Source organism: Nicotiana tabacum, chromosome 1 (genome assembly GCF_000715075.1).
Source record: "Nicotiana tabacum cultivar K326 chromosome 1, ASM71507v2, whole genome shotgun sequence".
Classification (NCBI taxonomy): Eukaryota; Viridiplantae; Streptophyta; class Magnoliopsida; order Solanales; family Solanaceae; genus Nicotiana; species Nicotiana tabacum.
In genome coordinates, this window is record NC_134080.1 from 166,616,192 (window position 1) to 166,635,103 (window position 18,912).

At 37.9% G+C, this 18,912-nt stretch overlaps 1 long non-coding RNA gene across 1 annotated transcript; it reads right to left on the minus strand.

Annotated features, from left to right (window-relative positions):
• Nucleotides 1-3,757: 3,757 nt before the first annotated feature.
• On the minus strand, nucleotides 3,758-14,376 carry LOC142181528 (uncharacterized). The gene is made up of 2 exons (XR_012710180.1): nucleotides 13,925-14,376; nucleotides 3,758-4,100 (listed from the first exon to the last, which is right to left on the minus strand). It is a non-coding gene; the product is annotated as an uncharacterized LOC142181528 (long non-coding RNA).
• Between the last annotated feature and the right edge of the window lie 4,536 nt (nucleotides 14,377-18,912).

Here is an 18,912-nt window from a genome sequence, read left to right on the forward strand (position 1 = left end):
CATGCAAAAGGCAGGGCTTATACCCCGAATATCAGCTAGAGTCCATCTGATTGCCTCTTTCGCTTTTGAAGAACTGCCAAGGTGGCCTTAACCTGCATGCTAGTAAGGCAAGAAGAAAGAATGACAGGTAAAGTAGAATTTGAACCCAAGAATTCATACCTGAGGTGTGGAGGAAGTGATTTCAACTCCAACACCGGTGGCTCCTCAATCGATGGCTTCGTTGGTGGAATTTTGCGGTTTTGAAGATCCAAAGATAGCCTTCTAGGCTCATAAGAATATGAACCCATACCATGCAATGCATTCACGCACTCCACTCTACTACCATCATCATTGACATCCATGTTAAGAACCACGGCCTCAAGAGGCTCTTCAACATTGATCATGGAACTTGTGTCATCCACTATCACGGCTGTGACAATGTCCACAAAAGAACACACCTCCGTGCTATTTGGTTATCTCATTGATTTGCAAACATGGAATACCACCTTCTCATCTCCCACTCGTAATGTCAACTCACCCGCTTCAACATCAACTAATGCCTTCCCCGTAGCTAGGAAAGGTCTTCCAAGAATAATCGGCACTTCAAAATCCACCTCACAATCTAATATAACAAAGTCGGCCGGCAATATGAATTTATCAACACGTACAAGAACATCATCGATTATGACCAAAGGTCGCTTCATCGATCGATCTGCCATTTGAAGTCTCATTGAGGTAGGTCGAGGTTTCCCAATTCCCAAAGTCTTGAAGACCGAATACGACATCAAATTTATACTAGCCCCCAAGTCACAAAGGGCCTTTGCGAAATCCGCACTTCCGATGGTACAAAGGATAGTAAAAGCTCCGGGATCCTCAAGCTTGGGTGCCATTGAATGCACTATGGCACTCACTTGATGAGTCATCTTAATTGTTTCACACTCTATCGACCTCTTCTTTGTAACCAAATCTTTCATGAACTTCGCATACCCCGGCATTTGCTCAAGTGCCTCAACCAAAGGGACATTAATTGTGAGGCTCTTCATCATGTCAATGAATTTTTTGAATTGATTGTCACTCGTTTGCTTTGCTAACCGTTGAGGATAAGGTGGAGGTGGCCTAGGCAAAGGTGCCTTGGCTTTTTGTACAACCGGCTCGGGCATGTCAATCACGTGTTCCCTAGACGGGTTCACGGCATCTTGAGTCTCTACTCAGCCTCATCATTAATATCAACCCGCACATCATTGTTTGTATTTTGATTAACCACATCATCAACAATCAAAGGTACATCATCATCCCGCAACTCAACATCTTCATCCATAACTTGCTTTTGCATTGAGGCATTCACATCACCGCCTCTCCCACTTCTTGTTGTAACCGCCATCACATGATTATTATTCCCACCCTTCGGATTCACCACCGTGTCACTTGGTAGCGCACCCTTGGGACGAGTATTCAATGCTTGAGAGATTTGGCCTAATTGTACCTCCAAGTTCCGGATAGATGTGTTATGCGAAGCTAATTGGGCCTCAGAATCTTGGTTATTTTTCATCATTTGCTCGAACATGCTTTCAATTCTCCCCATATCACTTCCAGATGAACTCGGACCTTGAGAAGGAAAGGGGGTGGATTATTCGGTTGTTGGTACATGGGGGGCCTTTGAAAGCCTTGCCACCGGTTGCCTTGGTTCCCGCTATTGTTCCACCCTCCTTGATTGTTGTTGTTGCCCCAATTATTGTTACTCCCATTCCAATTTCCTTGGTTGCTTTGATTACCCCAATTGTTGTTTTGGTTGTTGTTATTCCAATTACCTCCGCCTTGTTGTTGATTGCCCCAATTTCCTTGAGGACGCCATTGTTGGTTGGACGAGTTACCTCTATTCCCTTGGTAGTTGTTGACATATTGGACCTCTTCGCTTTGATCATCATAGCACTCATTTGAATAACCACCACCATCATTGTTGTTGTCATATTGTTCACAATTACCTTGAGGTTGTTGTCCTCTTTGTCTCCTTTTCAACATAGAAACACCTTCCATTGCATTGACTTGGCGCGACTTTTGGACTTGTTGCAATGGCGCCTTTGCTAATTGATTCATAGTTGTTGTAAGCTCGGCGATGACTTGGACATGATCGCGCAATTCCTTGTGCAAATGGATGACCGTGGGGTCACCTTGGGGCACATTTGCTCGGCTTTGCCATGCCGAAGAGGTGTCGACCATTTCATCAAGTACATCACATGCCTCTTGGTAAGAAAGTTTCATAAAGTTCCCTCCAGCCAATTGGTTCACAATGCATTGATTCGTGGTGTTGATGCCCCGATAAAAGGTTTATTGAATCATAGCCTCGGTCATGTCGTTATTAGGGCACTCTTTTACCATTATTCTATATCTTTCCCATATTTCGTGCAAAGGTTCCGTTGGCTCTTGCTTGAAAGCTAGAATTTCATCCCGAAGAGCTGCCATATGACTTGGAGAAAAGAACTTGGAAATAAATTTGTCCGCCAATTCATCCCATGTTGTAATAGAATGATTTGGGAGCCTTTTTAACCAATCCAATGCTTTACCCCGAAGAGATAACGGGAAAAGCCTCAACCTCAATGCATCCTCGGACACGTTGGTCTGCTTGCTGTCACACCTCCTTTTTCCGCCCCGCGAGGGTACAGGAGTTTTTTCCAATTAAAGGACAATCGAACGGGATTTGTTTAATTATTTCAGAGTCGCCACTTGGGAGATTTAGGGTGTCCCAAATCACCGGTTTAATCCCGAATCGAGGAAAAGAATGACTCTGTATTACAGTCCGCGAACCAAAAATCCGGATAAGGAATTCTGTTAACCCGGGAGAAGGTGTTAGGCATTCCCGAGTTCCGTGGTTCTAGCACGGTCGCTCAACTGTTATATTCGGCTTGATTATCTGATTTTTAAACAAATATGAACTTATGTGCAAGCTTTATCTTTTTACCGCTTTTATCATTATTTATTTTTTATTTTTACAAGAATGTGAACATTGTTTAAAACATGTCTTTGGATTACGTCACATGAAATGCACCCGCAATCCGGAACACATTTTATTCAATGTTTTTATTATGCTGTGAAAACGCATCTCAAACCACATCACAACCAGTGTACACGTGATTTGTTGATGCATTTTGACTTCGTTGGGATTTGGATTTGGGTCACATCAATGTACACCCAAGTTTAAGAAGGTAACATTATTTAAAGTACGCGCCTAAAGAGACTAGCACATTGTTGTTTTGGGAAAGGGTCGTGAAACTCGCTAGCGGCCGATCCCGAATTCTAAGCAATTAATATATATACATTTGTGAGGGCCCTGCAATCTTTGCGTTTTACTCGGCGAGGCTCATCTCGTTCTTATTATTAAAAGGGCAATCCTAAAAGTGACCATGGTTTTCTATTAAATTTGTCTCTAAACATGAAAGAAGACAAAGTCCTAATTAGTTTACATGCTTGAAAAGTCCGGGCCTTTTAATAATTTTTTTGCATATTTGATTAGTTCTGAAATGTCGTTACAAAGTAAAAACATACAGGAATCCTGGCATGATTCGAGCCACAAGAAATCGCTAACTCACCAAATCACGCCTACCTATCCTTACTCGTTACTTTAACTAACAACCTTAGACTTACAACTACGCTTCTTTTTCCTTAAAACGTTGCAGTACTTTTTTAAGTAACAATTGATGGTAAGATTAATGCTAAGATCTAGTTGACCAAGAACTCAAACAATCATGCTATAATCCAAGATTAGTTAACAACCTACTAGATATTTCAGGGATCAAACCACAAGTGCTATTTTACAAATTATCGAAAGTTATATCCAACATCCATTACATGGTCAAGTTCTGATTGAATACGTGCTAAACTACGTTATTCCAATAACATGATCTAACGCATAGCAGTTTTCTGCAGCCCATTACAAACAACTAAAATGACGAGACTATTTTTTTACAAATTACAGAATCAATAATGCTTTAAGGAACTTAATAAAACAGTAACAACAAGTTTCAAACAAACAGATTGCTTTTCTGGTTTTCATTTCAACTTCAACTTTTCACATGAATTCATGCTTCACATTTTCAGCTTACAACAGCCATGTTAAAGTCGTGTACCTGGTATTGGAAACAAGAACAGAGGAAGGTGAGGATCAGCGGCAGTAGCAAACAACAAAATAGCAACAACAGTAGCTAAAATAGCCCAGCAATAGATTAAAACCCAACAGTAACTTCAGAAAACACCAAACAGCAGCATCAAATGCACCAGAAAATCCAAGAATGCAACCCAAATACCAACAGCAATATAAACACCCACAATATGACCAAAACTTGAGTTTGCAACAAGAGATGGACCAGCAGACTTTCAGAAAATTCCCACAGCTCTCAATGAAACAGTAACAAAGGTAAATACCGATTTCAACAGTAAAAGGGAAGCAGATTTTTCTTCTTTAAATCTCAAACCCACTGAACTTTAGTGTAATTTTTTTTAGCCTACTCCCTCTATTTCTCTAGAGTTTTAGGTTAAATCTCCAGCTTCAACACTCTTGCTTTTCTCTGGCTTCTCAGGATCAAAAAACCAACCTCTATTTTGTTCTAAATGAGCCTATTTATAGGCAAAGTAGGCAAGCCCCGGGCTGCCTTGATACCTTCAGACCTTAACTCTGCCCATACCCCTTAAACATACTAAAACTAATCAGAAAATGCCCATGATATTCTTGACAGCCCCCATACCGCATGTTTTTCTCTTTTGAATCAAAGTTATGGGTATTTTAACTTATTTTAATCAACCTCCCCATGTCATTAAGTCTTATTCCCCATTATTCTTAAACAATGTATCAGTTTAATGGTATTTTAATACTCTATTGACAGCCATTCAAATTAAGCCATTTTCAGACTCCTTTAAAATCAAAAAAATACCCTCTTAAAAGTCCCTGAAACTGCTGCCTTACCCACCTGTTTCAATCTGTATTAATCTCTTCAGCTATAACCAATTCAAACTTAGCTAACTAACAATTGGACCCTAACTATCCAACAAACTACAACCTATAACCAGTTCGCAACTGAATTCAGACAAATGACTTAATCAGAATTAAGCAGGATGGATCAAATTACTACCATTCAAGACTGTAAAACTAATCGACGACATATATCGAATCGACTACGCGAATCACAACACATACAATCGACAACAAATAATTAAACTCGAACAAGTACAGAGGTGATTTCATATTGATAGACATAGGGATCAATTGACAAAAATTGAAAAATTAATAAAACCACCTTAAACAACAAAAAAAAACAGATATAAACAAACACCAACGGAACAAATAGGAAAGGAAAAATTACCTCAGAAGCTTAAGAACAAAAATAACCCATGCTCGAACTGGACTCGACCTCTTTGAGGTCGAACGGACTTTAATTGAAGTGTCCTCAACTGAGAACACCTCGATTAAGGTCTATTAGACCCCAATTCTTCCTTTAAACTGGACAGACCCCCATGGTTTTGAGTTCTAGGGTTCCCACGGTCCGATTTGGGGCTCGAAGGATTCTACCTAGATTCGAACCCAACCAAGCTTGGTTTGGTTACGAGTGAGGTCAGGGGAGTGACTGGTGTAAATTTGGGGTCGGTTGGTGTAGATCAGGTTTTTGCTCGAACCTTCAAATGAAGATTCGAGACGTTCGGGGAAGATTCGAGGTAAGCTGAGTGTGGAGTTGGAGAGAGGGGATCATGGTGGTTCAGGGGTGTTAATTTCATGGCCAGCGGCGTCGTTGCCGCCGGCTTTCAGGCGAAGGGGTGGGGGTGGCGGCTAGGTTTTTTCCATGGGAACCGGTCTCTGAGTTTGAGAGAGACGAAGGAGTGAGAGGGGGGGGTTTGGTTTGGGGGGCGTGGGGTGAGAGATTGAGGTTTTATACGGGGGAGGGAATTGATCCTGGGCCGTTCGATCTGATGAGATCAATGGCCCGAATCAATACACTTAAGGGGAACGATGTCGTTTGGTTTTAGTTGGGGGTCGCTTCGAACGGGGTAACGGGTCGGTCCAGGGAATTGGTAAGGGAGACGGATTTTGAGCCGTTGGATCATGGAGATGGATGGCTCGGATCTAAGACGCCTATACAGTGTCGTTTGGACTTATGAGAGACCCAGTCATGTGGACTTGGTCAATGTATCAATTTGGGCCTGATTTCTATTTGAATTTTTGGCCCCATTAATTTAAACACAATTCCTAATTAAATCGTAAAATCAAAAATAAAGCTACACAAATATTAATTAACACTTACAATGATTAACACACAAATTAAAACCACACAATGACAACGAATAGAATAAAAAGGTATATATTTAGAGCCAAATGAAGGTTTAATTAATTCCTAAATGCATAATTAAATCCTAAATATGCATGCAACATGTATTTTTGTATTTTTCAATTAACTATAACAAGGTGAACATTTATGGACAAATTAATTACCAAAAGTGTCACGCGAATTCTCAAAATTGTACCCGAAGGCAACTTGCTTCATTTCTCGATTTCTTTTGGAGTAATTTTCCGTGAAGCAAAAATCACGTGCTCACACTTGCTACCCCGGCATGTATCCACGAACCCCTTCAAGTGCTTGTAGGCATTTTGATCGGAGGCACCCGTGAAATACCCTCTTTGCTCGAGCAAGGTCAGCATAACATTTGTGATTTGGAAGTTCCCCGCCCAGATTCGGGGAGGAACAATAGCATTGGCGTATCCTTGATTTGGTAAAACTCTGGGAGCCACTCTCGGTGGTGGCGGAGAAGGGTCTGGAATATTGTTGTTCTCATTTGCATTTACATTGACATATCGGCCTCTCAGTGGAATTTGAGGTAAGACCTCATCTGGTTCTAGATCCTCTACCTCCTCCCCCGCTATCACATTGCCGAGAGGGTCATTTGCATTAAGATCCATTGTACCTGATTGATCGACACAAAAAAAATTTGTAAACAAGAAGGAAAGAGAAGTACAACACAAAACTAACTAAACAGATAGTCAACACCGTAAGCTCCCCGGCAACGGCGCCAAAAAGTTGATCGCTGCCGACTCGACACTACACTATGGTAGGAAGAGCGGATTGCAATAGCTTTTACCCGAATAGAGATCCGGGATCGAATTTCCACAAGGAGCTAGTAGTGGAGTTGTATTTTCTGTCTAGCCTAGAGTTGTGGTTGTGCTTCTAATGTCACTTCAATCATCTTTTGAGTTTTTGTATTTATAACTAATATTATAAAACTATGGATTAAAGTTAGATTATGCTAGGAGAATATTGCTAAGTTGTAATTAATGGGAAGGAAGAGCACTAGGGTTGTGGCATTACCTTGGTGGCTAATTGACAGGTAGATGTTACTTAGGTTCGATTGACTTGTGTGGGGGTTATGTTATAACCGTTGCACAAATTTTACCCACTCTCACACCTCTCGGTAGAGAGAATGATTTTACCCAATTGACTCTCTCAAGACCAATTGGGTTGGCAAATTAGACCAAACAACTAGGGTTTTAAGTAGGGTGATTACTCTCTCGAGATTTAACCCGTTAATTAGGACTATCACTTCTCATGAGTCCATCCCAATTCCTTGTTGGGTCAATTTTGAGGTCATAAACTCTCTTTCTCAAGAAGAGTTAAACCCTACAAAGCTTGAATCAGTGTTTACAACCACCAATTCTAAATGAAATCATAAAATCAACCCAAATAACAAATACACATAGTCAAGCTAACCCTAGATGGCAACACCCATCAATTACTCACATTAGGGTTGAGCCACAACCCTAGCTAATGGGTTTAGCTACACATAATTAAAGAAGAAACTGAAGAAATAGATGAAGAACTACACATATTAATTAATTACTAAGAAGAAACTACAATAATCTATTATTAATGGGAAGCAAATATGCTAAAGATGGCTACAACACCAAGCGTAGCTATTCTCCTGTTCTCAGATCTGACCTCCTCCCTAAAAAAATAGTAAAATGTGCTATTTATACTAGGCTAGAAAAATTGGACAAAAATACCCCTGTGGGGTCAGTGCGGGCCGCACAAATTGGACCGCGGCCGCACTGGCTCTTCGGTTTCAGTTGTTTGATGACTTGAACTGGGGGATGCGGACCGCGTGGGAATGTACCGTGACCGCGAAGGCAACTGGCGCGGTCCGCGCAGACGTGACCGCGGACCGCATGAGGGCAAATGCCCCTTTGCTAAACCTTATGAACGTGGATCGCACAGAGGAGTGCGACCACGAAGCTTCTCCGCGGGCCGCGTGAATCCTACCGCGGCCGCGTGACCTTAGGCTCGAAAAATGTCCAGTCTCTGAACCTCCTAGTACGGCCGCGGTCATTGTTACGCGGTCCGCACTAGGCCCCCTTTTTCTTTACTTCTCTTGGTCTTTGATACTTGAGCAGGTTTCACTCCTTTTTGAGCCGATTTTTAACATCTTGTCACTTTGTCAATCAACTCTGCAATCAAGCACAACTTGTGAGCATTTTGGGACTGTTTTTGTATCAATTTATACTCAAAGCATAGGCAAGTAGGGATATAAACACTTTAAAATCCTAACTTATCACTCATCTCGCTCCCTATCCCTTGCATGTTTCTTAAAGACTGCTCTAAGATTTTCACCTTCCCGGATATCTCATCTTGCTCCACTGTCTTAGCAGGCTTTTTAGTTTTACCGGGAGGCTCAAAATGAGGAATGTGAGGATATGGACCCGACACTTTGAAAGTTGGTTCTGGAGCACAGTGTTGGGCATCAAGGACTTTGAACACAGTCTCGTTAGAGGATCGAGGAAAAATAGCTGGTGGAGGAACTGCAAGAGCATGAGCAGCCAAAGGAGCGGGATATGAGTTGGTTTGGGGGGTAGAGTGTGAAAAGGCCGTGGGGAGATATCAGCAGCAGTGGGAATCTGGATTTGTGATAGTGGTGGGATAGTTGCAGGGTTTTTAGTGTAGTTAGTGGGGAATGAAGGTGGAGGATGGCCCTTGATCCAAGACTGATACATTTCTGTCATCTGTTGTTTCACCCTTTGGACCTCCTCTTTCAATTCAGACTCCGACTCCACAAACTCCCTTGATGGGTCAACAACTCTTGTGCCCAAGTTTTTGCTAGCCATGGCTACCTTACCCTTTGACCTTGTGTTGTATGGACGAGTTACCTTAAGAACCACAAACCAACCACCCTTCTGCTATGATCAAGAGAACAAAGAGGAACAAAATGAAGTCATCATATTAGCGTTAGGGCATTTAACAGCTAAAAATATCACATTTCGTGCAATGCACCTAGCAACAATTAACAGTTTAATAATGACTTCGAGGGTCACAAGGTCACTTGGCATCATCCCAATTTGTCCATTTGAATCTTCTCTTTTCTTTTCTTTTCTCGCACTTCGTAGCTCGCTCATTTTCCTTCTCTTTTTTTTCTTTCTGATTATTGCTCTTTTGTTCCCTCTCATTTCTCAAATCCCATGATTTCATCTCTTTTTTTTCATCATTTTTTTATTTTTTTTATTTTAATAAATAAAAAAATGATTCGATCGAACTCTATGTAGGTTGCCTACGTATTATGACGCCGCATGAATCAGATCTTTGCGTAGTTCTGGAAGATCGGAAATAAAACAAACAAACTAACATTCCTTTTCCTTTTCTTCTTTCCTTTTTTCTTTTTACCTTAAGGACTATTCTTTTAAGAAAATAGAAATAAAAGAAGCAAAACTATCTTATTTTTTTTTAGACTTAACGTTCTATAACCTATTCTAAACTCAAGCTTAACGATCATATATTTTTGTTCTTTTTTTTTCTTTTGAAACAAATATAATTATTAAGGAAAACCTCTAGAAGACAAAAATATTTTTTGATTCTTTTTTTCAGGAAGAAAATCTAAAGATTTTTGGATTTCAGTTTTTCACCTAAGGAAGAAACTTTAAAGATAAACAAAAGATAAAGTACGTTTCTTTTTTCTTCTATATACAATATCCTACAGTTCTAGTGAAAATAAAAGAATATTTTTTTTTCATTTTTCATTAAATTCCCAAAGAAGAACCTCAAAAGAAAATCTTTTTGGATTTTTGAAATGAATACCTTAAAGAAAACTTTTTTTAAAAAAAAAAGTACTAAAAGAAATTATTATTTTTTTGAATTTTTAGTCCTAATATAATAAAGGAAATATAAAAACAAATTTTTATTTTAAGTTCTAAATATTAATTGCCTAAAGGAAAAACCACATCAAATAATTTTTTTTCAATTTCTAGGAGTAGTATTCCTAAAGAAAATTCTAACGGAAATATAAAAACGCAAAATATCCTCTCTTTTTTTGGATTTTTGAGTTATAACACATTTTTTCAAATACAATATAAAAAATACAATAACAAAAAACTCGACATTACTGTACAAAATAAAAGGGTAAAAGACGACATAAAAAATCAGACTCAAAACATAAAAAAATAAATTAAAAAAAACATTCTTAAGCAACTCCTGAATGAGCGATCTTGACTGGATAGTCCTAAGGTGTCTGTCATGCCCAAACTCCGGTAAGTAGATCCACACTTGTATGAGAAAATTAGGACAAAATAAAGTTAAAGACCTAGAATGCTAGGTGAGACAATAACCTTTCATGTTGGACGCATGCAAGACATGATTGAGGCTATTTTTGCAAAATGGCTTATGTGGCTAAAAATGCAATATTCAGCTAAGACGCCGCGAAGCCAAGAACCTAAACTCACTAGGAAGACCAGACCCTATGTAGGTTGCCTACGTATCACGCCCCGAAAGATGAGAATCAGGTATGCGTAGTTCGGGCAGATCGGATACGAGCGAGAATTTAAAAAAATAACTAATTTAGAGAAAACATATTTTTTGTCTTTTGTTTTGAAAAATAATGAAACATGTAAACTCTTTTGGATTTTCTTTTCCCTTTTTTTGATTTTTTGATTTTCAGAAAATGATGAAAAAGTGCAAAATCTTTTTTTGAATTTTTCATGTTTTTCTTTTCTTAACAAAAAATGTGACAGAAAACATAATTGGTCCATACTTGCTTTATTTTTCACACTTCACCCTATTTTTTTTTCATTTGCCCTCAACTATTATTGGTCCGCCAAATGAACATTTTACCCTTGAATAAATGCAACATGTAGCACATATGATGCATCAGGATGATCTTTTATTTTTGGGTACACCTGTCCTAGACGCACCCAACCCCTGTGTTGAATCCCAAAGTCAAATGCACATGATGCAAATAAGCATTCCTACTAGGGATCCGGCATGAGGCTGAGTTATTCTAAGTTCAAAACCTGGGTATGTTGTTCTAGACTTGTGTACCCGAGTGGACAACTCGAGTCGAGGAGAGCTACGTACCGGGAACCAAAAGGCCATCCGGCTTTGTAACTTGTTCGAGCCTCTTCCTAATTTAAGGTATGACACTAACAAAAAAGTAGTTACGCCAGCGTGCACATCCCGAAGATGAGAAGAGAAGGGTTTCGTAGCAGTTTATATACAGTTCAGATAATATCAAAGCAGTAAGAAGCAACATTTAGCACATTAGGCCCAAACATGTAAGTAAAATCAGATAATAAATAAAGCCAAATATAACAATTATTCTAAGCTCGAATTCTGAACCTTGAACCAGAAGTTCTGGGTTCTTATCCCAAGCAGAGTCGCCAGAGCTGTCACACCTCCGTTTTACCTACACCACCGGAAGGGTATATAGGGAGTTTTTTCCCACTTAAAGTGACAATCGAAACGAGATTATTTATTTATTAAATTTAGATTCGCCACTTGGGATAATTTTAATGTGTCCCAAGTCACCGGTTCAAATCCCGAATCGAGAAAAAGATTGACTCTGTATTACAGTCCGCGAACACAGAAATCCGGGTAAGGAATTCTGTTAAACCGGGAGAAGGTTTTATGCATTTCCGAGTTCCGTGGTTCTAGCACGGTCACTCAACTATTACAATTGGCCTATTTACTTGATTTTAGTACATGTTTTAGCCTATGGTGCAATTTTAACTTTATAACCGCTTTTATTTAATTATTTTTTTAGGAAGGTTTCAACGTTATCTAAAACACGTCTTGAACCATGTCACATAAATGCACCCGCGGTCCCCGACATATTTTATTTAACATTGTTGAGATTTGGATTTGGGTTACATAAATGCACACCTGAGTTTAAGAAGGTAATTTTTAAAATAGCGCGCCTAAAGCAACTACGCATTTTTAAACTTGCGAGGGCCATGGAAATTCAACTAAATGACACGTCTCGAATTCTAAGGATTCAAATGTTAATTAAGCGAGGGCCATGTATTTTAAGATTTTATTTGGCACGGCACGCCTCAAATCTATTTGTTTAAAAATCAATTAAAATATTGAAGGCCATGAACTAATTGTTTTATCTACTACGGCTCCCCTCACAATTGTTATCTCCACTCTTTATTCTTTTTATGCAATGGACCTTGGATATGCCGCAACCATGTTTCCTACCCACAATACTTCTTCAGTGCATCACAACCACAACCCGCTACTGAAATGAAATGGTCCACAAGACTTAGCTACTAAGGTCAAGTTCAATATCTACCAAATTTCTAGCATCATAGAGTATGAAATATGAACGAGAAATAACAGCGCAAGGAATCAGACCAAACTTGAGTGTAACACATACATAGAGATACTCACTAACATTGTTATTCCATTCAAATAGGCATTATAAAACTCTACAATTTATATATCAATCAAGACTAAGATAAAAATGAACCTTTACATGAATTTGAGCTTTGATTTATCAACTTGAAACTCAAAACATAATTGGAGAACCTCAACATCGACCTCGCTAGCTTGACCGAAACTTGCATGTTTTAATGGGTAAGGGATGTTGCATTTTGGTAGTAGCTTTGGGAGCAGAAATGAGGTGTTTTTAGAGCTGATCGGGGACTGTTTTTCAGCTGGTTTGGCAGCTGGTTTGCGGCTGTTTCCAGCTGCGTTTTTGGCCTGCTTTTTGCTACATTTTTGGAGTGGTTAATGGCCGAAACGCTGGAGCTTCAAGGCTGGTTTACAATGGATGTTTTGAAATTTTGTGTGAGGAGTTGCTGCTGCATTTTCGCAGGTATTGAAACGGATTTTGGCGGCTTTGTAGAGCTCTAATGACTGCTTTTTATGATGGAAGAAGGCTGGCCAGAGTTGGCGAAACGCTAGAGAGATAGTAAGCTAGCAGCAAACGGTTTCTCATCCCTCTCGTGCCCTCTCTGTTTTTCCCCACAAACAACTACTCCCTCCGTTTCAATTTATGTGAACCCATTTGACTGGACACGGAGTTTAAGAAAAGAGAGAAGACTTTTGATCTTGTGGTCTAAAATGAGGCACATATATTATGTGTGACTATAAATATTTGTGTAAAGGTAAATTATTTCCAAATAAGGAAAGGAGTCATTCTTTTTGGTACGGACTAAATAAGAAATAGGTTCACATAAATTGAAACGTAAGGAGTATATAATAGGCTATTCACATGAATCACTTTATATAAATGGACACCTTAAAGAATTATAAGTGGCTACTGTAACAAGTTGAAATAATTTAACATTTAAGACTAACTTTCACCACATACTTCCATCAATTATGTGAAACAGACACAATCATTTGGCTTCAAAATCCTACAATAAGAATCTAATGATCAATGACTAATTTCAGCTAACATAAAAATGACAAAGCAAGTCCGGTGATGAATTCCCGAAAAGTTGGCAGAACAAAACATCGAACAAAGCTACACTTAAATGGAGAATAAGTTCAGTTCAACATTTAAACCAAAGTGAGCGACAAACTAAAACAGATGGAATCATTATCGGATTCAGTGACACATCCACGAAATCAATTAGGAACATGGGTTGAGTAACTCAGATCTTCATTTATAGATTTGAAGTAAAATAAACAGATGAATATCTACGTACCTAAATGCAGTGAAATCAGTGAAATCGGACCCAATGAAGGCCGTGGAGACTAAATACGAAGCTCAGCCAAGCAGAAATAGCAAAATCAGCAGATCCGAACAAAGAGCAGGGCCAATTTTTCAACCACAACAATATGTAGAACCCAGAATATGAAAGAGGAAAACAACAATGTTGAACAAGGATGAAGCCTGGTCTTCTATCCTCTCTTTTTTGTGAATTTTTTGGATTACAGATCTAAGATTTAATTAAGAGCTTCTCCTTCTTTTTCGATTGGTTTCAGATATGTGTGTTTTATGAGTGAAGGAGTGTGTATGAGAGCCAAAGTGAGAATGGAGGAGAAGAAGGAAAAATGGAGAAGAAGAGGAACTCAGATGCGCCGTTTCTCTGTGGTTAGGATCTGATCTCATTTTCTGGTTTCTAAATTGTCGTTTTATATGTAGGGGCAGGGTAAAGGGTAATGGGTATTTGGGTAGGAAGATTGGGCCTGAGTTGGATAAATTTTGATGTCATTTATTTGGGTTGGTTTTGGCTTTAAAATGACACATGTTCCGAATTTAAACCCAATTAAATAAATTCCTTATTTCCTTTCCTTTTTTCTTTTTTTTTAATTAAAAATCCTAGAAATTAAAATTCTGGATTATATAAAAGTGTGAAATTAAACTAATTAATTAATTATAAAAATTATAAAAGTTACTTAATCCTAAATTAAAAGAGAAAAAATCAATAAAAGAAAAAAGTGTAAAAACGAAGCAATTTTTGTGATTTTTAATTTTTATAAAACAAGTAACTACCAATTAGTCCTAAAAATATAAAAATAAAGTCTAAATATCATGCGTGATATTTTTGGTATTTTTCATGATTTAAATAAAACTTAAACATGCAAGAAAAATGCAAACAATTAATAAAAATCTACGAATTTACAAATAATGGGAAAAATTTATTTTCTTGAATTTATGAGAGTAATTCACATAGAGCAAAAATTACATGCTCACAATTACATCCCTTGTCACTTGGCCCAACAACCCATTAGAAAATGGCCCATGTTTGAATCCCTTACCCAGTATAGCCCAGGTTGTACATAACCTGAAAATTACTTTTCACTAGTTAGCCCCTTTTTTATTCGTTCCAGTTACAACCCTTGTCATTCCCCTTTTTTCTTCGTTCCAGTTCGCACACCTTCTTCTTCTTCTTCTTCCCAAGTCAGCCTTTGCACCACAAAATTTTTCTACTATTGTTATTCTCCTTCAATTCTTTTCTGGATTCCAATGGTTAATTAAGGATTTAAAAAATAAAAGTCACCATTACAGGTGGTTCGAAGATTCGATTTCAGAAATTGAGTTTTCTGATTTGTTAGTTGTTTGGAATGAGTGTTGTCTCAATTGATTGGAATCATCAAGATGAGTTCAAAACTTAAATTTCAAGTGATTTGAAGTAGATTTAGGCTATATTTAAGTTAAATTTCAGAATTGAGTTTTCCGATTTGTTAGTTGTTTGGAATGAGTGTTGTCTCAATTGATTGGAATCATCAAGATGAGTTCAAAACTTAAATTTCAAGTGATTTGGAGTAGCTTTAGGCTATATTCGAGTTAAATTTCAGAGGATGTCCAAGAAAGAAGAAGAACACGTGAAACTCCATTGATAGGATTCATTTGTACAATAATGTATACTATTGTATAACTATTGTATAATAGTGTATAAACACAACTTATACACTATTATATCCAAGGTTGATACATTATTTACAGGTATTTGGTGAATTTCTCGCATTTTCTTCTTTTCTTCTTCTTCTTCTCATTCTTCTTATACACCTATATACATAGTGTATCAAGAATATTGTCACTTTATAATTATACATCTTTATACACTTTTATACAATTATATACATACTGCACCTCTTTGTATAAAAGTGTATAACATTGTATAAAAGTGTACAAGCATCACTGATGAAATTTTTGTACGAATTTCACTTGAAATTATTGTATAAGACTAGTCCAAATCTCCAGCAAATAACTTCAAACTTTGTATACAATTTACTTAGACTATTTCTAATAAGTTCAAACAATACCCACTCCAAATTTCTCAAAAAATCATAATCGAAATTTAACAAGATTAGCATTAAAGGAGATGAGATTTTAGGTTTCTCGCGTCTGTTTTTGCCTTTTGCAGTTGTGATAGGTATGTATAAACCTGAAGATATACAAAATTAAAAAAAAACAGAGAAGTATTGGTTGTGGAAGAAGGCACGAATGAGTGTTGCCTGAATGAGTAACTAATTTTTCTTTTTAGTTTTGTTTGCATATGATTATTTTTTATTAATTAAATTAAATATTTATGAGTGAAAAATGAGGAGAGAGCTACAATAGGGGTAGGTAGGAATAAATGAGGTTGTTATAATTAGAGTGAATGGGAAAAGAAAAGATCTTATTGATATTTGGCTACACATTTGCAAACTTGTAATTGAGCTAAAATAGTGCAAGGTCAATTTATGGAGTGCATTATTCTGTAATTTTGTCTTTTTTTACTTCATAACCACTTAATAGATCTGAATAGGACTGTATGATTAAGACCTATAACAAAGACTTAATTTCATTAAGATGCTATCATCCATATTCATTATTAAACGCCACCATCGCCTACCATTATCAACTACCACCATTCTACCAACTACCACCATACTCAACCACCACTATCATCTTCAATCATAGCCGCCACCATTATTGACTACCACCACCCACTATCACACCCCTTTTTTACAATCTCACTAACCTTATTAAAATTAATAAAAGATGATTTTGAAGCTTGAAAGGCTTTTCAAATTTGAAAGTGATAAAAAGATTGTGTTTCAAAAGATTTTCAGAGTCGCCACCTGACATTTGATTTCGGTATGTCAGGTCACCATTTTTAAAAAAATAACAATTTCCTTTTAAAACATGTTTGACTCTTAAACCGGTTTGCACCAGTAATTCAAGTAAGGGAGTTCATTTGACTCGGGGAGAAAGTGTTCGGCATTCCCCCAGTCCCGTAAAATTTACGGTTGCGTACATGATCTAGTTGGCTTTTAAAATATTCAAATTGAGGTAAAACAAATACAGACAAAGAAAAAAATACACACAAGAGGCTCGAGGTCATCCCCACCTAAACGAAAGAAAATAAAATAAGAAAATTAAAGTAAAATCCTAAATACTAATATATACTATACTTTTCCATAAAGTTCGTCATGGCCTCCAAATACATGATACTACGGGGCATACCCCGGATAAAATATATAAAAAATCTACGGGGCATTCCCCTGAATATAAACTAAAGAGAGCGACCTCTTACCTCGAATAAGATAAAAAACCTAAGGCTTGCCTACCCAAGTAATAACGGCCTACAACATGCTGCTAGCGGTAAATAAAGTGAAATAGAAGGAAAGTAAAACTAAAACAAAACAGTGACTTTTATCTGGTGCTCACTTTCTTTTTAGCTCCATTTAAGCCCAAATTCCATGGACCAATAAGCGATTCTTTTCATTATCTTCTTCCATTAGTATGTGAACTAACATCAAATATCAACACATAAAAAAACTCAAGGCACAAACCGGCAGTCAAGCAATAGTACAACCAAAACCAATTAACTTAACTAGATACTAAGTTCAAGCAATCAATCATTAAGGAAAATAGTAAACAAAATGGTAATAGACTTAGATGAAGCTCAACTACCAAACCAACTGAGGGAAGTCACAAACAGAGAAGAAACAAATAGCGTTCATGTCATCAAGAATCAATCACAAGCACACGCACAAAATCTAAAATGAGAACAAAGGGAGGAATGAACCTCAAAATGAGTTATCAGATTTTCTTCGACACTTGAAAGTTGTACAAGACCCTTAATCCAAAATCGAGCAAATCGCGACACGAACATGGATGGAAAACAACAACAGAAAATTGCTCCGCAAACCTCGAACCTCGGATGACAACCTCGACGTACGACTGAACAAGACCTCGGACCAAGACCTTTGACGAACAGAGGCAGAGCGAGGATTTGAAACTTATGGGTTCGGGATTTTATATCTTTTAAGATACTAGATTCTAAATTAATAATTTGTACATATTCAATGAATTTCTTAAGATAAATACATGACTTGTACCAAAGCTAATGGGTTCGGCCGAACCCATAAATTCTACTCTCTTTCCGCCTCTGTTGACGAATGCTTTCAGGTTTCGGAAGAGCTTGAAATTTCAAAATGGAAATCAACAACTTGGACCAATTTGAGTTTAAGAGTGTGCTTGAGTGATTATCAGACTTTATATATTTGTTTAAATCTGTCTTAGAAAACTGTGGACAAGAACTAAGTTCATGTGAGAGGAGAAGATTTCACAGGATTCTCGTATGGCTTTGTATCATAGAAGAGGTTAAAAATGAGCTTTGAAAAGAATCAAATTGTTCAACCGACATCTATCTCATTTGCCTCTGTTTTTTGCTCTTTGTCCTCTCTTTTTCTTAATTTTCTAGCTGTGTTTGAAGTGTAGGAACGACAGTGTTCTTACGGGGATGGGCAGCTGATTTCTGGCAGGTTTTAGGGAGGTATTATGGGTGTTTGACTGGTGGTATAGGTGGTTTAAGTTACTGCCATGGATATGGAGCTTTGGTGGTACGACGACGATGGAGTTTTGAAGGGGTGGCGCAGTCGCTGATTCTATAGAGATTAGGGGTGTGCGGCCGTGGTGTTTGGTGGCGCTGCTTGGTGGTGAGGGGGTGGAGTTGCGGCTGCTCTGGGTTAATGAGGATTAGGGTTGAAGAAGAAGAAGCCCCCTAGGGTTAGTGGTAGGTTCAAAATATGGTTAGGGATTTATTGTGGTCCATTGGATTTAATGATAATGAAGGGTTGGGATTAAAAGGTGATGAGTTGGGTCAACTGATAGGTCATGGGTTTGGGGAGATTGGGCTCAATGGGCTAGTCCGAAAATTGGGCCTAAAAAATGTATTGTTTGAGCCCAAATTTTATT